The 15,655-nt window shown below is 32.3% G+C and overlaps 3 long non-coding RNA genes across 3 annotated transcripts; 1 reads left to right on the top strand and 2 right to left on the bottom strand.

Annotated features, from left to right (window-relative positions):
* Positions 1-2,426: 2,426 nt before the first annotated feature.
* LOC146953018 (uncharacterized) lies at positions 2,427-5,978 on the bottom strand. The gene is made up of 5 exons (XR_015007994.1): positions 5,401-5,978; positions 5,027-5,098; positions 3,565-3,694; positions 3,298-3,365; positions 2,427-2,662 (listed from the first exon to the last, which is right to left on the bottom strand). It is a non-coding gene; the product is annotated as an uncharacterized LOC146953018 (long non-coding RNA).
* Positions 5,979-10,291: 4,313 nt separating this feature from the next.
* On the bottom strand, positions 10,292-11,334 carry LOC146953019 (uncharacterized). The gene is made up of 2 exons (XR_015007995.1): positions 11,067-11,334; positions 10,292-10,535 (listed from the first exon to the last, which is right to left on the bottom strand). It is a non-coding gene; the product is annotated as an uncharacterized LOC146953019 (long non-coding RNA).
* Positions 11,335-12,049: 715 nt separating this feature from the next.
* LOC146953020 (uncharacterized) lies at positions 12,050-15,655 on the top strand. The gene is made up of 2 exons (XR_015026415.1): positions 12,050-12,630; positions 15,374-15,655. It is a non-coding gene; the product is annotated as an uncharacterized LOC146953020 (long non-coding RNA).

Raw genomic sequence — 15,655 nt, forward strand, 5'->3', positions numbered from 1 at the left:
GTTATTCTTGCTTTTAATGCTTTCAAAGAGATTCAAGATGATTTGGACACAAACCCTTGAATCTAGACCTAGAATAACAATCTATCTTATGTTATATCATTCTTGACAAGTTTGTAAACCTTTGATAATTACTTTTAATCAAGCTTTTAATGCTTTCGGATACTTAATCAGGCTGGACACGGTCGATTAAGTCATCCGATCGACTTTGTTATCGTTTAAGGAATTTGGACACGAATGTTTAAACGATAACCTAGAAATAACGATGTCGCTTTGGACACGAAGGATATTGTAGAAATGATTGTAATAATATTGGTTATAAAGCTAGAGTCTGTTAATCGATCGAGAGATTGCTGCTGTTATGCTTGCTCGTTATCTTATACCGCAAGCGAAATAGTTCGATCCCCTCTCGTTTTTACTTTAGTGTCAAATATGGATATAGTGTTACAAACAAACAAATTATATCCAAACCCTTAATGTGAACGATTGTGTAAATGCTTATGATTAAACGTAACTCCCTGTGGAAACGATCCTATATATACTCACGTGTACATAGTTATATGACGTGTAGGAAAAATCTTACATCAAACATATGTTCTCATCCTTGTAATTATCAACTGTGTTCTATTACAAAGTCCTAAAGTATGGTCCACATTTCTCAATAGCATAACTGCAACACCTATCTTCAATTTTAATATATGATTTGGAAGCCCAAATGAAGTGATTGTGTTCAAAAATTCAGGAGTATGCACATGACCTGGACCAACAATATTTGAATTCGCACGGGTCAATAATAAGCACAATATATTAACAATTTAGGAGTATTACTTCATATGAAAGATAGTAAATTAAAACATCACAATATCAAATATAATTTAATTAAAATATCATCACAACATCACACATGTAATAATAACATTAATTAAAACTTCAATATCTTTAACCCTTAGCAGGGTAAACATGCAGAATTAGGCTTGCTGAAAAATCCAGTGATGGGTGAGTGCAGCATCTAATACGTAGGCTTGCTTCATTTAAAGGCCTAATCATGTAGAAGAAGATCATGCTCATCATGTAGAAGTTCACATTCCTATGAATTTGAGCACATTGGGTAATACCTATTATGAGCATGCTTATACCGAGTCGTTCAAGTAACATGGCATTAGAGGTTAGGGTAGGTTTGTGCTATAAACAAATGGTATCTTTGAACTCGTCACTAATTAATAGAGCATTTGAGTCCCTATGAATTCAATCCTTTTCTAGTGCACTATTCCCGTCAGAAAAAAGTTCTAGCACTATTCACTAAAAAAGTTCTAGCACTATTCCCGTCAGAAAAAAGTTCTAGCACTATTCACTAGAAAAAAGTTCTAGCACTATTCACTAGAAAATAAGTTATTTTCTAGTGCACTATTCCCGTCAGAAAAAAGTTCTAGCACTATTCACTAAAAAAGTTCTAGCACTATTCAATCCTTTTCAACAAATAGATATTTTCCAGAAAGCATTGAGCATATCTTTAATAAATCATTAGTGTCTTCAAAACTTTGACATAAAGCACGTTTTACAATTTAAGCTAGTGATTAGGTTGGATCTACAATAATCATGGCTACATATAATGCCAAACTTTACATACTTAGAAGCATAGGTAATATCTATAATACACACAAAAATTTCTTGAGTACTTTTCAAACTCTGCATAGGTAATATCTATATCAACTTGCTATAACCAATGCTAGTCTGATTATCAAATAAAATCTTCTGCCTAGACACCTAAGATATCAAAAACTGACTTGACACTCTTAAATCAATGAAAAGTAATTATTATAATTTATTTGATAAACATATTAGTTAGTAAAGTAGTTGTTATAAGCATATAAAAAGGCACGCCATTATCATGGTGAATTGAAGATGAGAGCATGCATGGTTATAGATAACTATAAATCAAGATCTGCAATAATCATGGTTATAGATATTTATAAACCTATCCTGGCCTATATTATAAACACTAATATTTGTACATATGAGAGCAGATGAATATGCATTGCGAGCCATAGGTAGTTAGGAACACTTTTTATCAGTTTAAATATATGTGAGTGAAGGAGAAGTTTAAACAAATTAGAACTTTGGTCTTTGCGTGAGTCCATAGAGTATGATCAATTCAAAAAGCTAATGACATAGAGTACGATCATTAGCTTCTCGAGCAACGAAACTGATATTTAGCAGCAATTAATTTTGCAAAGATAATGCTTATAATACACACAAAAATAAGCATATTTTGATAAGGTGTTGAAGATTGTATCAAGAGCTTTCTTTTGCTGCGACACTTTATGATAGGAGGAATGCAAGTGCAACATCATTTCTTAGGCTTCTATGTCACTTTCCTTGAAAAATGCACGTGCAATATCTTAAAAGTTGCTTGGGACAGCACACAATTATTAACCATGATATGGACCTTCATCCAGTACTCCATTATCTCTACTCTCTTATCAATTAGATTACATTGAGAACACAAACTATCTCATGTACATATAAATGCTTACCAGTTAGTATAAGCATGCTTATATTGAGTTCTCAAGTAAGGAAATGATTACAGATTGCATATAGGAATAACCTTGTTATAGATCTATGATTGAGCAGTTCAATTCATTCAAATCGGACATCCATGCATTCTCTACAAAGAGATAACCTTGAGTAAGATTGCTGTCATACCATTGTTAGCAGAAATTTTGAACAATTTGAAAGGCTCAAGACACATGTTATCAATGAAAGTACAATCTTGCTATTATCAATATTCAAACACACATATACATACTATTGCTTCAAGTTATCCTTAACAAATAGTATCACAGATTGAAAAAACAAACAGATTAGTATACTTTTCAAATCAAATATGGCATAAAGAACCTTAAGATCGCAAATTCTTCATATGAACTATATATACATTAGTGTTAGTAGAACTAAAATGTGTTATGTTTAGTTAACTTGCAGTATAAAACTTTAATTAATGGATAAATTAGTATACTTTTCATAAATCCAAGTATGATATGTAGTTGACAACTCAAAATTATGTTCACCGTGTGTGGAAAATTTCATTATCCGCAGATATGTTTTTAGTCCTTTTTTTCTTATTTTCAACCAAACTAATATAGTAAATCATGTTCACAGATCAACAAACTATAAATAATGAATTTGAATAGAGAGTCATCACGCAGAAGAGAGGAAAAAATTGAAAATATGTCAGCCTCAATTATAACACCTTTAAAAAAATAGAGAGATCATGCTAAGTCAAAGCCAATTATAAGTTACCTTGATTGTCTTTTATAGTTTTTTGTCGAAAGCTTCTGGCAGTTATTCAAGTAAGGATTCCATCTAATCTGTTTCAAGTTTTCAACATTCAAAAAATACAATATAAGTTATACCAAATAGAGAAACTTCAAACTTATTACATCCTTCACAATTTATTTTTCCTCAATATAAGAATTTAAAGAATACACAAATAATATTAAAACTAAATCAATAACAAATATATGAATCTCATCATATCAGACAATTAGAAGGCTTTATAATACTTACATTCTTATCAAGATCCTCCCTTAACCATCTTCCAATTGTTGATTTGGTCATGAAACACAATTTAGCAAGAGCCATATTCAAAAAGCTTAGTACAACTATGAAAAGGAGCCATTACCATCCACGCATATCACTGCAAATGACAACAAATTTTTTAAAATAGTATAAAGAGAAAAGCCTCCCATAAACCACATTTAAGTGAAGTAACCAAGCAGTCAAAACCATATGAGAAGAATTAATCAAAGGGTGGAAAAAAGACCATTGAGAACAATAGAAACCCATATGAGAACAATAGAAACCATATGTAAAGAAAAAGTTTTCTAAAAATAAAAGCGACGAACCTGTTTTGATGAAGACAAACCAATTTTAAACCAGGCAAAACACTTGCAGCCTCTTGATTGTTCAATGTCATGATGGAGTTTTTTTGTTTTTTGGATCAAAGGGTTTGTTTCATATAACAGAACCAAAAGAATCATACACAGATAATAGTTGCAACATTCATAAATACAACAAACAAAATCACAGGACAAAATCATAAACTGGAGAAATCATAAACAAATTCAGATTTTGTCAAAAAGAAAAGAAAGCAAATTCAGATAAATTATTTAATCACAGAATTAAGATGAAAAAAAAGGGGTTAACATCAAATCCTTACATAAATCCTTTGAGGAACCAATAAACCCTACATCAGTATCCTTTTAGCCACCTTCTGCTACAGTCTTTTATCCATCCAATTCACGGTTCAATAAATTCGATCAACAATTCGACCTTCTTCACTTTCATTGTCACCCCGAAACATTCGTAGCTAACTGTTAACAAATTCATTTAAGAACAAATCAATAATGATAAATCAAAGATTCCAGATTGAATCAATCCAATGAAAAATGAAAAGGAAGAAGAAAAAAAAGATCAAATGATTGAAGCATAAAGAAATATGGAAATAGAAAAACCTGTAAAGATTGATTACCATGTGTTAATGAGGCTGAGACTTTATTGGATGGCCAAGCGAGACCCTGTCTCCCTCCGTTAACTCCATCATGATCCCCTCTCGCTACCACAAACACCATCAATCTTTTCTTGAACTTATGAACGAAGGGAGGATCCTATCGCTCATTAGATTTCTTTCACAGTAGACTGAAAGTGAAACAGATCGCGAATTGAAAAAACCAATTTACTATTATCTCATCTCTAGTGAGTTTGACCAATGTTAACTCTTCCTCTTTAGTATCAATTTTCGAACAATCATATATGTATGATCATTTATGGAAATATCTTAATTCAACACTAAAAAAAAGCTCTACAAATTCGATAGTCAATTTTGGAACAAACAAAAAAGAATATTCTTTAAAGGAATGGCAGTAAGGAGATTGAAAATAAAGAGGATAGTAATAAAAGCAAATGCAATCTAGCTGATAAAACATAGCTCAACACATGAGTGAAGAAAGGAGGAGTAGAAAAACTAAACCTTCAAGGATGAACTCTCAAATGTGTGATTGGTGATATCTTCCACACTAAGATTAAGAAGAGGTAAGCTAACCTGCACACACAACAAATGTTCAAATATAATTAAGTGTCAATTAATTTTCAAAATAGATAAAAAAAAATAAAAAAAAACAGAGAAATTTCATGACACAAAAGGCAAAATCTAAAATACATTCAGAAATGCACCTAAAGCAAATAAAATCAAAAGTCAATCTCAGTCTAACTCTAATACTGTTAAATGACTCTAATATTGTCATATAAGCTATAAGTTGTTTTCATAAGCTACCATTCATGTAAATAAACTGAGTTGAATGAAATCCAAACAAATTGTAAATGAATTGATTTAGAGAAACTTACCATTGATAATCAACATGTTTGGCACCCTTTTTTGAAACACACATATTCCTTGAAATTGGATTCAGCAAGAAAAGCACAAGATTCACCAATTCTGTACGTGATTCACGTGACCCATTTGAAATTGTGAGCTGAAATTGGAAATTTAAACCGTATGGGAGAGAGAGGGGAAAGAGAGTTTGAGTTTGTGAAGAGAAAATTGAAAATGGGTTGGGAGAAGAGGAAGAAGAAGATGTTCTGTTATGAGGAAGAAGAAGTTGTTCTAAAAATTGAAAATGGGTCAGTGAAGCAATCATCTCATATTGGTTAATTGTGTGGTGGCCGGTAGGATTATTGAACATTGTGCACCTCCCAAACTGTTGTCTTTTACGTGGAGTATTTGCTGAAGAACAAAGGCAGAATCTCTTCTCCTCAAACTGTGGCACAGATGGCATGGCTGTATAGGCTGATGTGACCAAGATCTTAAATTTAAACCCAAGTTTCCCTCCCAGCATGGGCAATGCAGTAAAAGTACCCTTGTCAATCCTAGGGTTTTGCTAGGGTTTTCATGCATCTTTTCTTTTCATTTGTATTGTTAAGATTAACTACTTTTCAATTTATAAATTGGTGTTCATTGTAAATTGCTACAAAAAGATGGAAGACTGATGCAGTGGACTTGTATTGCTACAAAATGAGGAGCAGGGCCGTTCCTATGAAATAGGAGGCTCGGTTCTATTTTTAAAATAGGCCCCAGTAAAATCAAAACGCAATTCTTTTTGTGTAGCTAAACTTCATTAAAAAATCAGAATCAGAAGAACTTTTAAACACGAAACAAAACAATATAAAATTAAGTGAAAAAGAGGTGAAATTTACCTAAAGGTGTCGTTTGGAATGTCACTCCTACGAATGGTTTATGCGAAAAAGAAATAATTGTTGTGATTCTTTCAATGGGGTGGGTATTATAATTTTTTTTTAGGCCCATAGTTTTTAGAGGCTCGGTGCAGTAGCGCTTCTTGCACTGCCCAAGGTCCGGCCCTGATGAGGAGGGTAGTTAGCTCTGTGTGATCATTGGTTGATTTCTCTGCAATTTTGTGCCTAAATTCAATAGTGAATTTGGTCTATATCGTGTATTACTTGGTGAAAATTAGAAGTTTTGTGTTTCAGGGGTTAGTTTTTTGGTTTCAGCTGTGTTTTGTATCAGATCTTTTCAAATTGCTTTTATTTATCATCTCAAAAGAATTTCACGTGCTTTGTGGTGTGCTTTTTTAATAAAAAATTTCTTTTTGCTTTTACTAAAAATATTGTTTCTTTTGATAGATAATTATTATCTATCTATCTATTATATTATATATTTATTAAATTAGACCCTTAAATTATCTTCTTGACACGTCATTACTTTTGTTCCACATCATAAAAAATATGATGTGTCACTCTCTAAATTCACCCTTCCTTCTATTCCTAAGCCAAACACCTTATCAACTTTCATCTCTTAATTGAAGCTCATCCTCTCAATTCAATAGTTTTTACGTTACATTTTTAATCAATGCACATATTTTATTTTATTTTGAGAAAAATCAATGCCAATAATTGTTTTCTTTGATTCACCCTCTCTCAATTTCTGTTACTAAAATTCTCTTAGCACACAATTATTTTCTCCTGCAACATTTTACTACTTTGCTAAACCCAAAGTGATATCTCAGTTTTAAGACGTTGCCGACAACATCGACACGGAGAAAAAATCTGTCACGGGAAGAACAATTTCTTATTGCCATTCAGTTCCAGTGTTTTTTTTTTTAATAGCCAAAATTTATTTAAAGCTCCCAACCTCTTAAGAATAGAAGTTGGTGCTACAAAACACCAAGGCCTCAGCGCTATGGCAATGCAAGGCAACAGAGGCATAGCAAGGCAACAAACAATGCCAGCTGAGGGCTAGCAGCAGACCGCCCAGTTGGGTTGTTTGTGCACCTGGCCGAACCTCAACAGCCACTTCAAAGTGTTGCAAAACTAACACCGGAAAATCCCAAACCACCCCACCAAACCGACCTTAACGAGACAAACATTCTCTTGGGTTCCAGCACCACTCATAGAACAAACAAGTTGCAATTTTCATTCTATTCATACACCAGTGCCAAGAGATCACTTTGACTTGATCCACCATTTCATCAACCCCACACACTTTGTTATTAAAAACCTTATCATTTCTCATCTTCCAAATAATCCAAATAACTGCGTGCCATATAACCCACGCCCCTTTTCACAATTTCTTCGAACTCATTACACCCGACCAACAATTAAAATGAAGGAAAATGATATAGAGCACGACAGCATTTTTCGTGCATGTTGCACGACAACGTTGTTCTCTCTTTTATTTGATGAGAAATCACAAAATATCTCTTGTGAGTCGTGATAGTGTTATGCTACTATAGCTCAATCCTATCCTATTAATTAATATTTAAATAAACTCTGATGGTTTATACTTTATTCCACCGAAGAAAACACTCTTTTGGAGTGTAGTGGTATAGATGATCACAATGACCATAGCAATAAAGAATATTGATGCTTATTTTTTGTTTTAGTATCTACTTTATTGTTTTACTTCTAGTATGGATAAACTAGTATTAATATTCAAGGCTATTCATTGAGCAAATTGTGTGTAGCAGCGTGTCGTGCAAATTCGTGGGAAAGGGAGTCGTGCTATATAGCACAGCTCTAAAATGAATAATCAAATTAGGAATATAACTTTGTGTGTAAATTTATACAAAGAAACATATTTAAGAATATAACTTTAACGCAGTAGAAAAAACGGACAGACGAACACGGTGGACGCTAGTAATAGAATAAAGATTAGAAAGAATATGAATTGGTCATCATTATCGCATTTTTGTTTGTCTGATTTGTCCTTGCATTTGAAAAATTGCAGCAAATACAAATTCATAGTCTCTTAAAGTTTAAGCTGGGAGTTAACCCCCTCTCTTTGTAGTGTCGTACTCCCTCCGGTCCTTGTTATAAGAAGAAAAACCAAAAAACATCAAAATCAATGCAATCATTAGTTAGTTCAACTTTTTGAATATTTTTACAAATATACCCTCATTAAAAATTGTGAAGCATTAAATACACCCACTAATATTAAAAAGACAAATATTAATTAAAGGGTAGGAAAGTCTTTTAAACAATAACTATACCTTAAAAGTTGCGACATTTTCTTATAAATAGAACCAAAAAAAAATTTGAAAATTTTCTTATATATAGGACCGGAGGAATATTTATTTATTTTTGTTACAAGGGAGTAGTGTATTTGAAGAAAGAGCAGTTGTTCTATTTTAATTTTTTTTGTTAGTAAGTTGCTCTATTTTAATATAGAGGTATTTAATTATGATTTGTTAGTGAAAATTTTGTACCTTGAACCCGATTATGATAATCATTAGAGAGATGCTATTTGGTACGACAATTACACAACAAAATTTTACGGACACGTGAATACTTCCACTTTCCACGCGCTGCACTTTGTGAATTTTTTTAATTAAAAAAAAAACAGCTTGCTTATGTGGAAATTTGTGTAGAGAACAACAACCCTGGTCGTCTCCCCCAAACAAAACAAATATGTTCCTTCTCTCGCAAACCCAAATCTCCTTCCTTAACAAAATTGTGTAGATATGCTAAAACAGAAAGTGTAGTAAGGACTAAGGAATGAGTGCAAGCACTGATAGATGCGGCTGATTTTGGAATTGCAGTAATGTTGAACGCAAAGGCCTTGCAATAATTTCAATCTCAACTGACGAAGATTGCTTGCTTGCTTGGTTGAAATGACTTCAGAACTTCCTAAAATCACATGATATATATGGAGGGTGATTCTTATGTTGAATCAAATTTGGAAGTTGATGTCATGTTGAATCTCACACTTGATATCTACTCATCCATTTACCATGATGACTATTTGGGTTTTTGAGGTTCCTGGAAATGTAACGATGCAGCCTTTGGTGTGATGAATTTGTTGAAAAGCAATTGTACTGTCTAAATCGTTTTACTTTCTCGGTTTTTTTTTGTTTAACAGTGGGTTTCATCTATTAAGGGTTTTATCATTTATTTAATTTAATTTTGTTTTTTCTGGACAAAGTAATTGAAGCGCGTGAAAACAGCTATAATTCACGCTCCCATAAACTTCCGTACCTAAACTTCCGTACCAAATATCATTTTCCGTAATATAATCATTGGTAAATTCATGGAAGAAGTTGTGGGTTGGGTCCTGAAGACATGGAAGAAGATAAATTCATATTCACTCTACATCGACTTTGTTAAAAACAATTGGTAAATTGGTTGGTTGTTAGGAGTTCAAATTTTCAATATTTGCCAAGACAGTGGCAAACATTTTACTTTGTTATTTTCTTTTGTGGTATAAAAGTAAGAATTTTTCTAATTACACCTCGTGTATTCCGTTACACCCTAAAATGATAAAATAACCCTGAATTAAAATTTAATTTAATCTTAAACTTCGCTTAAGTAGGCTTAAACTCAGTTCAAGTAGGTCATGTAAACCGAGTTTAAGTGTACAAACTCGATTTAAATAGGTCATGTAAATTTAGTTTACGTACATGTAAACCCAGTTTAAGTAGGTTATATAAACTAAGTTTACATGCACCTACTTCAACTGAATTTAAGTTAACCTCAACAATATTAATTACTTGTATGCAATAGAGTTTGAATGAAAGATGTTTTGATTCACTTTTTAATATTCTATAGAGATTGATTGAACATCCATGATTGTTTGTGGGTGAAAGATGATAAAATTTTAGAGTGACAAAGAGTGAAATCAAAGTTTTAAGAAAATTTATATAAAAGGACAATTTTGGTATTTTAAATAAATTACGTGTAACTAAAAATACGATGTAAGTAGAAAATCAATCAAATCAAGCCAATATGCCACAAACACCAATCTTATTAAATACTTTTTTTTGGTACAATATTTGGTTGTTTTTTGTTACAATTTTATTAAATTGATTGGTGTAAAGGAGAAGCCTAGTTTTATGGCTTCATTTTCCACTCACAACACGGGGGATGGGCACAACCATCTCCTTTTTCACGACCACGACAACACGGAGGTAGATCACAAAACTCCCCTCTTTCACAACAGGTGTAACCCTGTCCATTGCCAATTAAGCCACCTGCAATAACATGAAACAAATCAATCACAATTAGATATACATGTTAATTTTTTTTTAATTTATAGTTTTATCTATGAAAAACAATATCCACGATAGATATTTATCAAATCGGTGTACCAATTTTAACTCATACCCATTTCAACATTTTTCTTTCCCACAACTGCAAGATCGATAGCCATATCATTGAAATTCACAATGTTATTACGAACATCAACACAATAAATCTCACTAAAACAAAGAGAAAATATTGTGTACACCTTGATGGTGTATTCACCTTAAAACAAAGGAGAAAAGATATAAAAAAAGAGAGTGATGTAATAGATGTTATAGTTTGGTGATCTGATAGGAGGAGAGACAAACGGAGAAAATAACGGGTTGAATGAATGCAAGAAAATCAATGGTATCTATTTATAAAAAAAATGTCACTAAAGAAATCAATTCCAACAATTAGAGGTGCTCCTTCACTCATGATCAATCAAACATGAACTATTAACATAAATAAAATAAAAACTAAAAAGTTAGTTAACGTACCTATAAAAACAATTAAAAACACCATGATTGCCTTGAAAACAGTTTCCATTTGATCTCGGTATGCAGGCTCAGAAAAGTAGAGCGAAAATTTAGAGCAATGTGTACTACTTATTTTTTACAAGGTGTACTACTTATTTATAGTGAAAGAGATTAAATGGGATAATAAGGTGGGAAGAGTTTTTCCAACACAAAACGCACGAGAATAGAAAGTTATGTTGGTAAGACACACTTTGTCCTCGTAAGAGGACAAACGATAAGATAATTTTAAGAGTTATTGAAAAAATGTGTGAAGTGTATACAAAAATTAGGTATTACTATTTAATGATTGATTCTTTCAAGATTTTGTTTTGACTACTTTTTATGTAAATCTCCCTATCTCCCTATCTCCCTATCTCCCTATACATACATTTTAGAATTAACGAAATGAGCAATACACATGTCCAATCTAAGAATTTTTTTGAAGAAATATACACGTGGCATAGCTAGACATCCTCTGGTAACTATTTCACAAAATACAAACAATTATTTAAAAAAAAACTTTAATTACAAGACATAAATTACATTTAAACCAATAAATTGATTTCCATAAATCATAAAAAACTTTAATTACAAGACATAAATTACATTAAAACCAATAAATTGATTTCCATAAATCATACTCCTTTAGTCAAAAAAATAAATAAAAGTCCTATCTCCAATTTATTTTTAAATTATTATCTTTCCTTTACATATTCCTTACAAAAGAAAAAAAAACATTAACAATCGTCCATAAAAGTGAAATATCAAAATCATTAAATCGAGAGATATCATAATCAATTACATTATTCCCTAAAAAAAATCAATTACATTCTATTCCTTAAAAAAATTATAAATATTATTAGGAAATAATTTTTAATCAATCAATTTGGCAAAATAATTTTTAATCACCCCATTTGACAAAATAATTTTTAATCGCACCATTTGGCAAAATGATTTTTGTAACAGCCCGATTTTTCGCTAGATTTATTTTAATTATTTATTTGTGTTTGTTATATGTGCTCTTATGTGATTATCTGCCTCTGTGTGTATTTTTGGTTGGGATTCGTAGAATTCGGTGTTAGAAGGGTATTTTAGTCATTTTGGACTTAGGGGTAGTTTGGTCATTTTGAGAGTAGGGGTAATTTTGTAATTTTGGACGAGGATTATTTTTTATGTTTAGTAGGAGTATTATTTTACCAAGTTACTAGAGAGGGTGTAGTAATTATTTTAATTACCATTAAGTGACCGTTAGTGTTATAATTTACCATTAAGTGAGTAGTGACATTTGGGTGTTAGAATAGAAATGGGTTAGGCCCATTAAGGTTTAAGAGATAAGCCCAATTGAGTAGAGCTAGTATATAAACTCTAGTTGTTGGTGAAACTAGGTTTTACAAACATTTTATCATTTCATTTCATTTGAGAGAAGAGATAGAGATAGAGAGAAGAAAGGGTTTGAAGAGATTGAAGAGGAAGGCTAGAGCTAGAAGAGGGATTCATCATCTAGGAGCTAAATTGAGGCTTGGGTTAGAGAATCTTGGTGCTAGAGGTAAGAGGGTTAGATTTCAACCATAATTCATATCTTTTTCTCTTTACCCATTTTGTTAAATTGATGAATTGAATCTAATTGTTGTAAAATTCGTGCATAATTGTTGTTGTTATGTTTGAGAACATGATTTATATGATAATTGCATGTTAGTATGTGAATTAACATGTTTAAATGCATAGTTGTTGGTGCTTTGTGTTCTTGAGCAAGTTTGATGAGAAATGAAGTTGTGATAATGAATTGTACATGAATTTGTGTTCATTAGTTGTTGTTATTGATTTGAAACACGTTGTTGTTGGATTGGTGCCTTGGGTATTAAGATTGATGATTGGATGAAGAGATTTTGGGTTGTTGTTGAAAGTTGAGGAAGTGATGATATTTTGGTGAATTTTGTTATGTTGATGAATTTGATGTGTTGATGTGTTAATCTCAAAACTTATGCAAGTTTAAGTGTTTTGAAGTGTATGTGAACTATGAACATCTTTGAGATTGAGTTTTGGGGTTGGGATGATCAAAATTGGGATTTTGGGGTAAAAAGGGGTTGGAACCGTCACATTTTGAACTGCTGTGAAGCCCATAATCGGCCACCGATTTGCCAAAATCGGCCACCGATTTCTGGGTTGATTTTCCAGTTTTGACTCGGGAAAAATCGGCCACCGATTTCCCAAAATCGGCCACCGATTTTGTCAGGAAAATCTGGGAAATATTCATGTTTTTCACCCTTTTTCGTTTTGAATTGGCTTTTGGTGTTAACATGAAAGTTGTAGATAATTTTGTTAGCTTTCCAATGGCTTTGGTTTGACTTGAAAATGATATTTGGTTTTTGAGTTATGATGAAAATACTCCAAGGAGGTCTTAGAGACATTTTACGAAAAATCCGCATAACTATTTCTAAGTCGACCCAAACCTTATGGATTGCTTCTAAACTTCGAAACTTGAGTTTTATGAGTTCAATAAAGGTGTTTAATGGTATTTAAACTATGATGCGGTGAATCTAACTTGTTTTGATTTGAAAATGGAAATTTTTGTGAAAAGTGATAAAGGGAGACGAACTTTGTGATTTTTATGAATTCATCGTTTTTGGCCGATGAAATGCTTATGTAATCTCTACTTCACATATGTGTGACTTGAGAGGATACATGGCATAGGCTATTGAACTCGTTTACTTGGTTTTGGCTTAGGTGCTCAATTATTTTCAATATTGTGATTTTGAGACGAACTTGATTGAAAATGATTTTTGAGAGCCAATTGCTTATGAACCCTTTATGATTAGATTGATATGATTATGAGATGATGTATGAATGGTTGTTGAGTGATGAATATGATGTTTGTGATCATATGTTGTATTTGTTCCTTTATTTGGATTGTAAGGAATTATGTGGAAGTGTGACAACTATATGTTGATTTATGTGGAAATGATTGATGATGTATATATGTGACAGCTATATGTTGATTGAATAGTGAATATTGTTGGTGATTGTATATATGTCAAGTGGTGGTGAATTGTTGTCGATGCATATATACTAATTGAATGGTGATGAAAATGTTTATGATATGTTGTTGTTGAACATGTTAAATGTTTATTGTTGGTGATGAGTTTATACATGCTAATTTGGATGTGATTGGAGAGGAATGCATGTATATACATATAGCCGTTGATTATGAAGAATTGTATGAAGTTGTTAAACTATATGATATAGTTGAATGTTGATGATAGCCCTTGATTTATAGCCGTTGATTATAGCCGTTGATTATAGCCGTTGAATTGTTGTGAACATATGCATGGTGAAATGAGTCGTATGTTCATGCATCATATGTCGTGTCGGATGTTATATCCATATTGCCGTTGACCGGATACTTGTATCCATATTGCCGTTGATTATAGCCGTTGATAATGATGTTTTTGTTGCATCATAAGGTGACGACCTTGGAGGAGTTTGGTACCACATGCATCTAGAAGAGTCTAGAACATTGCATGCATTTGATTAGTTGATGAGTTGTGACATATTTGAATATGTGACTTGGTGAATTGTGCATGGGTGAAATTTGGTGAACGTTGAGATTATGTGGATTGATGTATATGTACATTGGTGGATTTTGTTGACGGTTGTGAATAATTGAACTATGTTCTAATTGCATGTCTTATTTGTTTGTGCTTATACACTTGGTGAATCAATTGATGATTGTTATTTTAATAATAATGATGAGGTGAGATTTGTATATGTATATATACATATATGATGTGGTGATGTTCTTTGATAATGATGATGGCTTGCTTATAACTTCGATATGATGAATTGTACTTGTTGAGATAACATGCTAGATGAGTAATGAAGTGAGTAATGTTTTCATTGATTGATGTTGATAAATGATGAGCTTTTGTTGATGACTTGATTAGAGGTTGAATATGCATGCTATGCTATGATAATCATCTGATAGCTTAAAATGTAAGTGATGGGGGATAATAATAATCATGTGATGCTAGTGTTCTAGGAGGGAGGGTTATGTATATGTGATACGTGTATGATACACTTGTTGATATGAACTTCGAATGATGATATGGAATGGTTTGAATGGTATGAGAATCATGAATACTGTGAATACATGTATGATTTGTTATTTTGTATTCTTGAATATATCCTTCATTTCCAATGTTCTTGTTTAAATCTTTTATGGATTATGATGATGTAATGCTAACCCTCAGTGGTCTGTGGTGGACCGCCTACCTCTCTGTATGGATGGGTAGACGGCGTGCAGGATGCTTAGTTGTTTGCTTGTTGATGCCGAGGAGTGGAGTTCCTCTTTTTCATGCAAGTGTCTAGATTAGGGCTCTGATCTAGGATAGTCTTTGCATGTTGTTTATTTGACTATGTATCTTGGAGTTGTTGATATATTCTGTTATTTGGGATTTGGAGAATACAATTGTATTTTGTTGAGATCTGGAGATGTTTTATGATTTTTAAGTATGTCCGCTGCTATGTTGTGTAACATGATCTTTATGCATGTATTGTATTGTGGTTTATTCGAA

Source organism: Medicago sativa, chromosome 1, assembly GCF_051527215.1.
Source record: "Medicago sativa cultivar Bolivia chromosome 1, Bolivia_mono, whole genome shotgun sequence".
In the NCBI taxonomy this organism is placed as follows: Eukaryota; Viridiplantae; Streptophyta; class Magnoliopsida; order Fabales; family Fabaceae; genus Medicago; species Medicago sativa.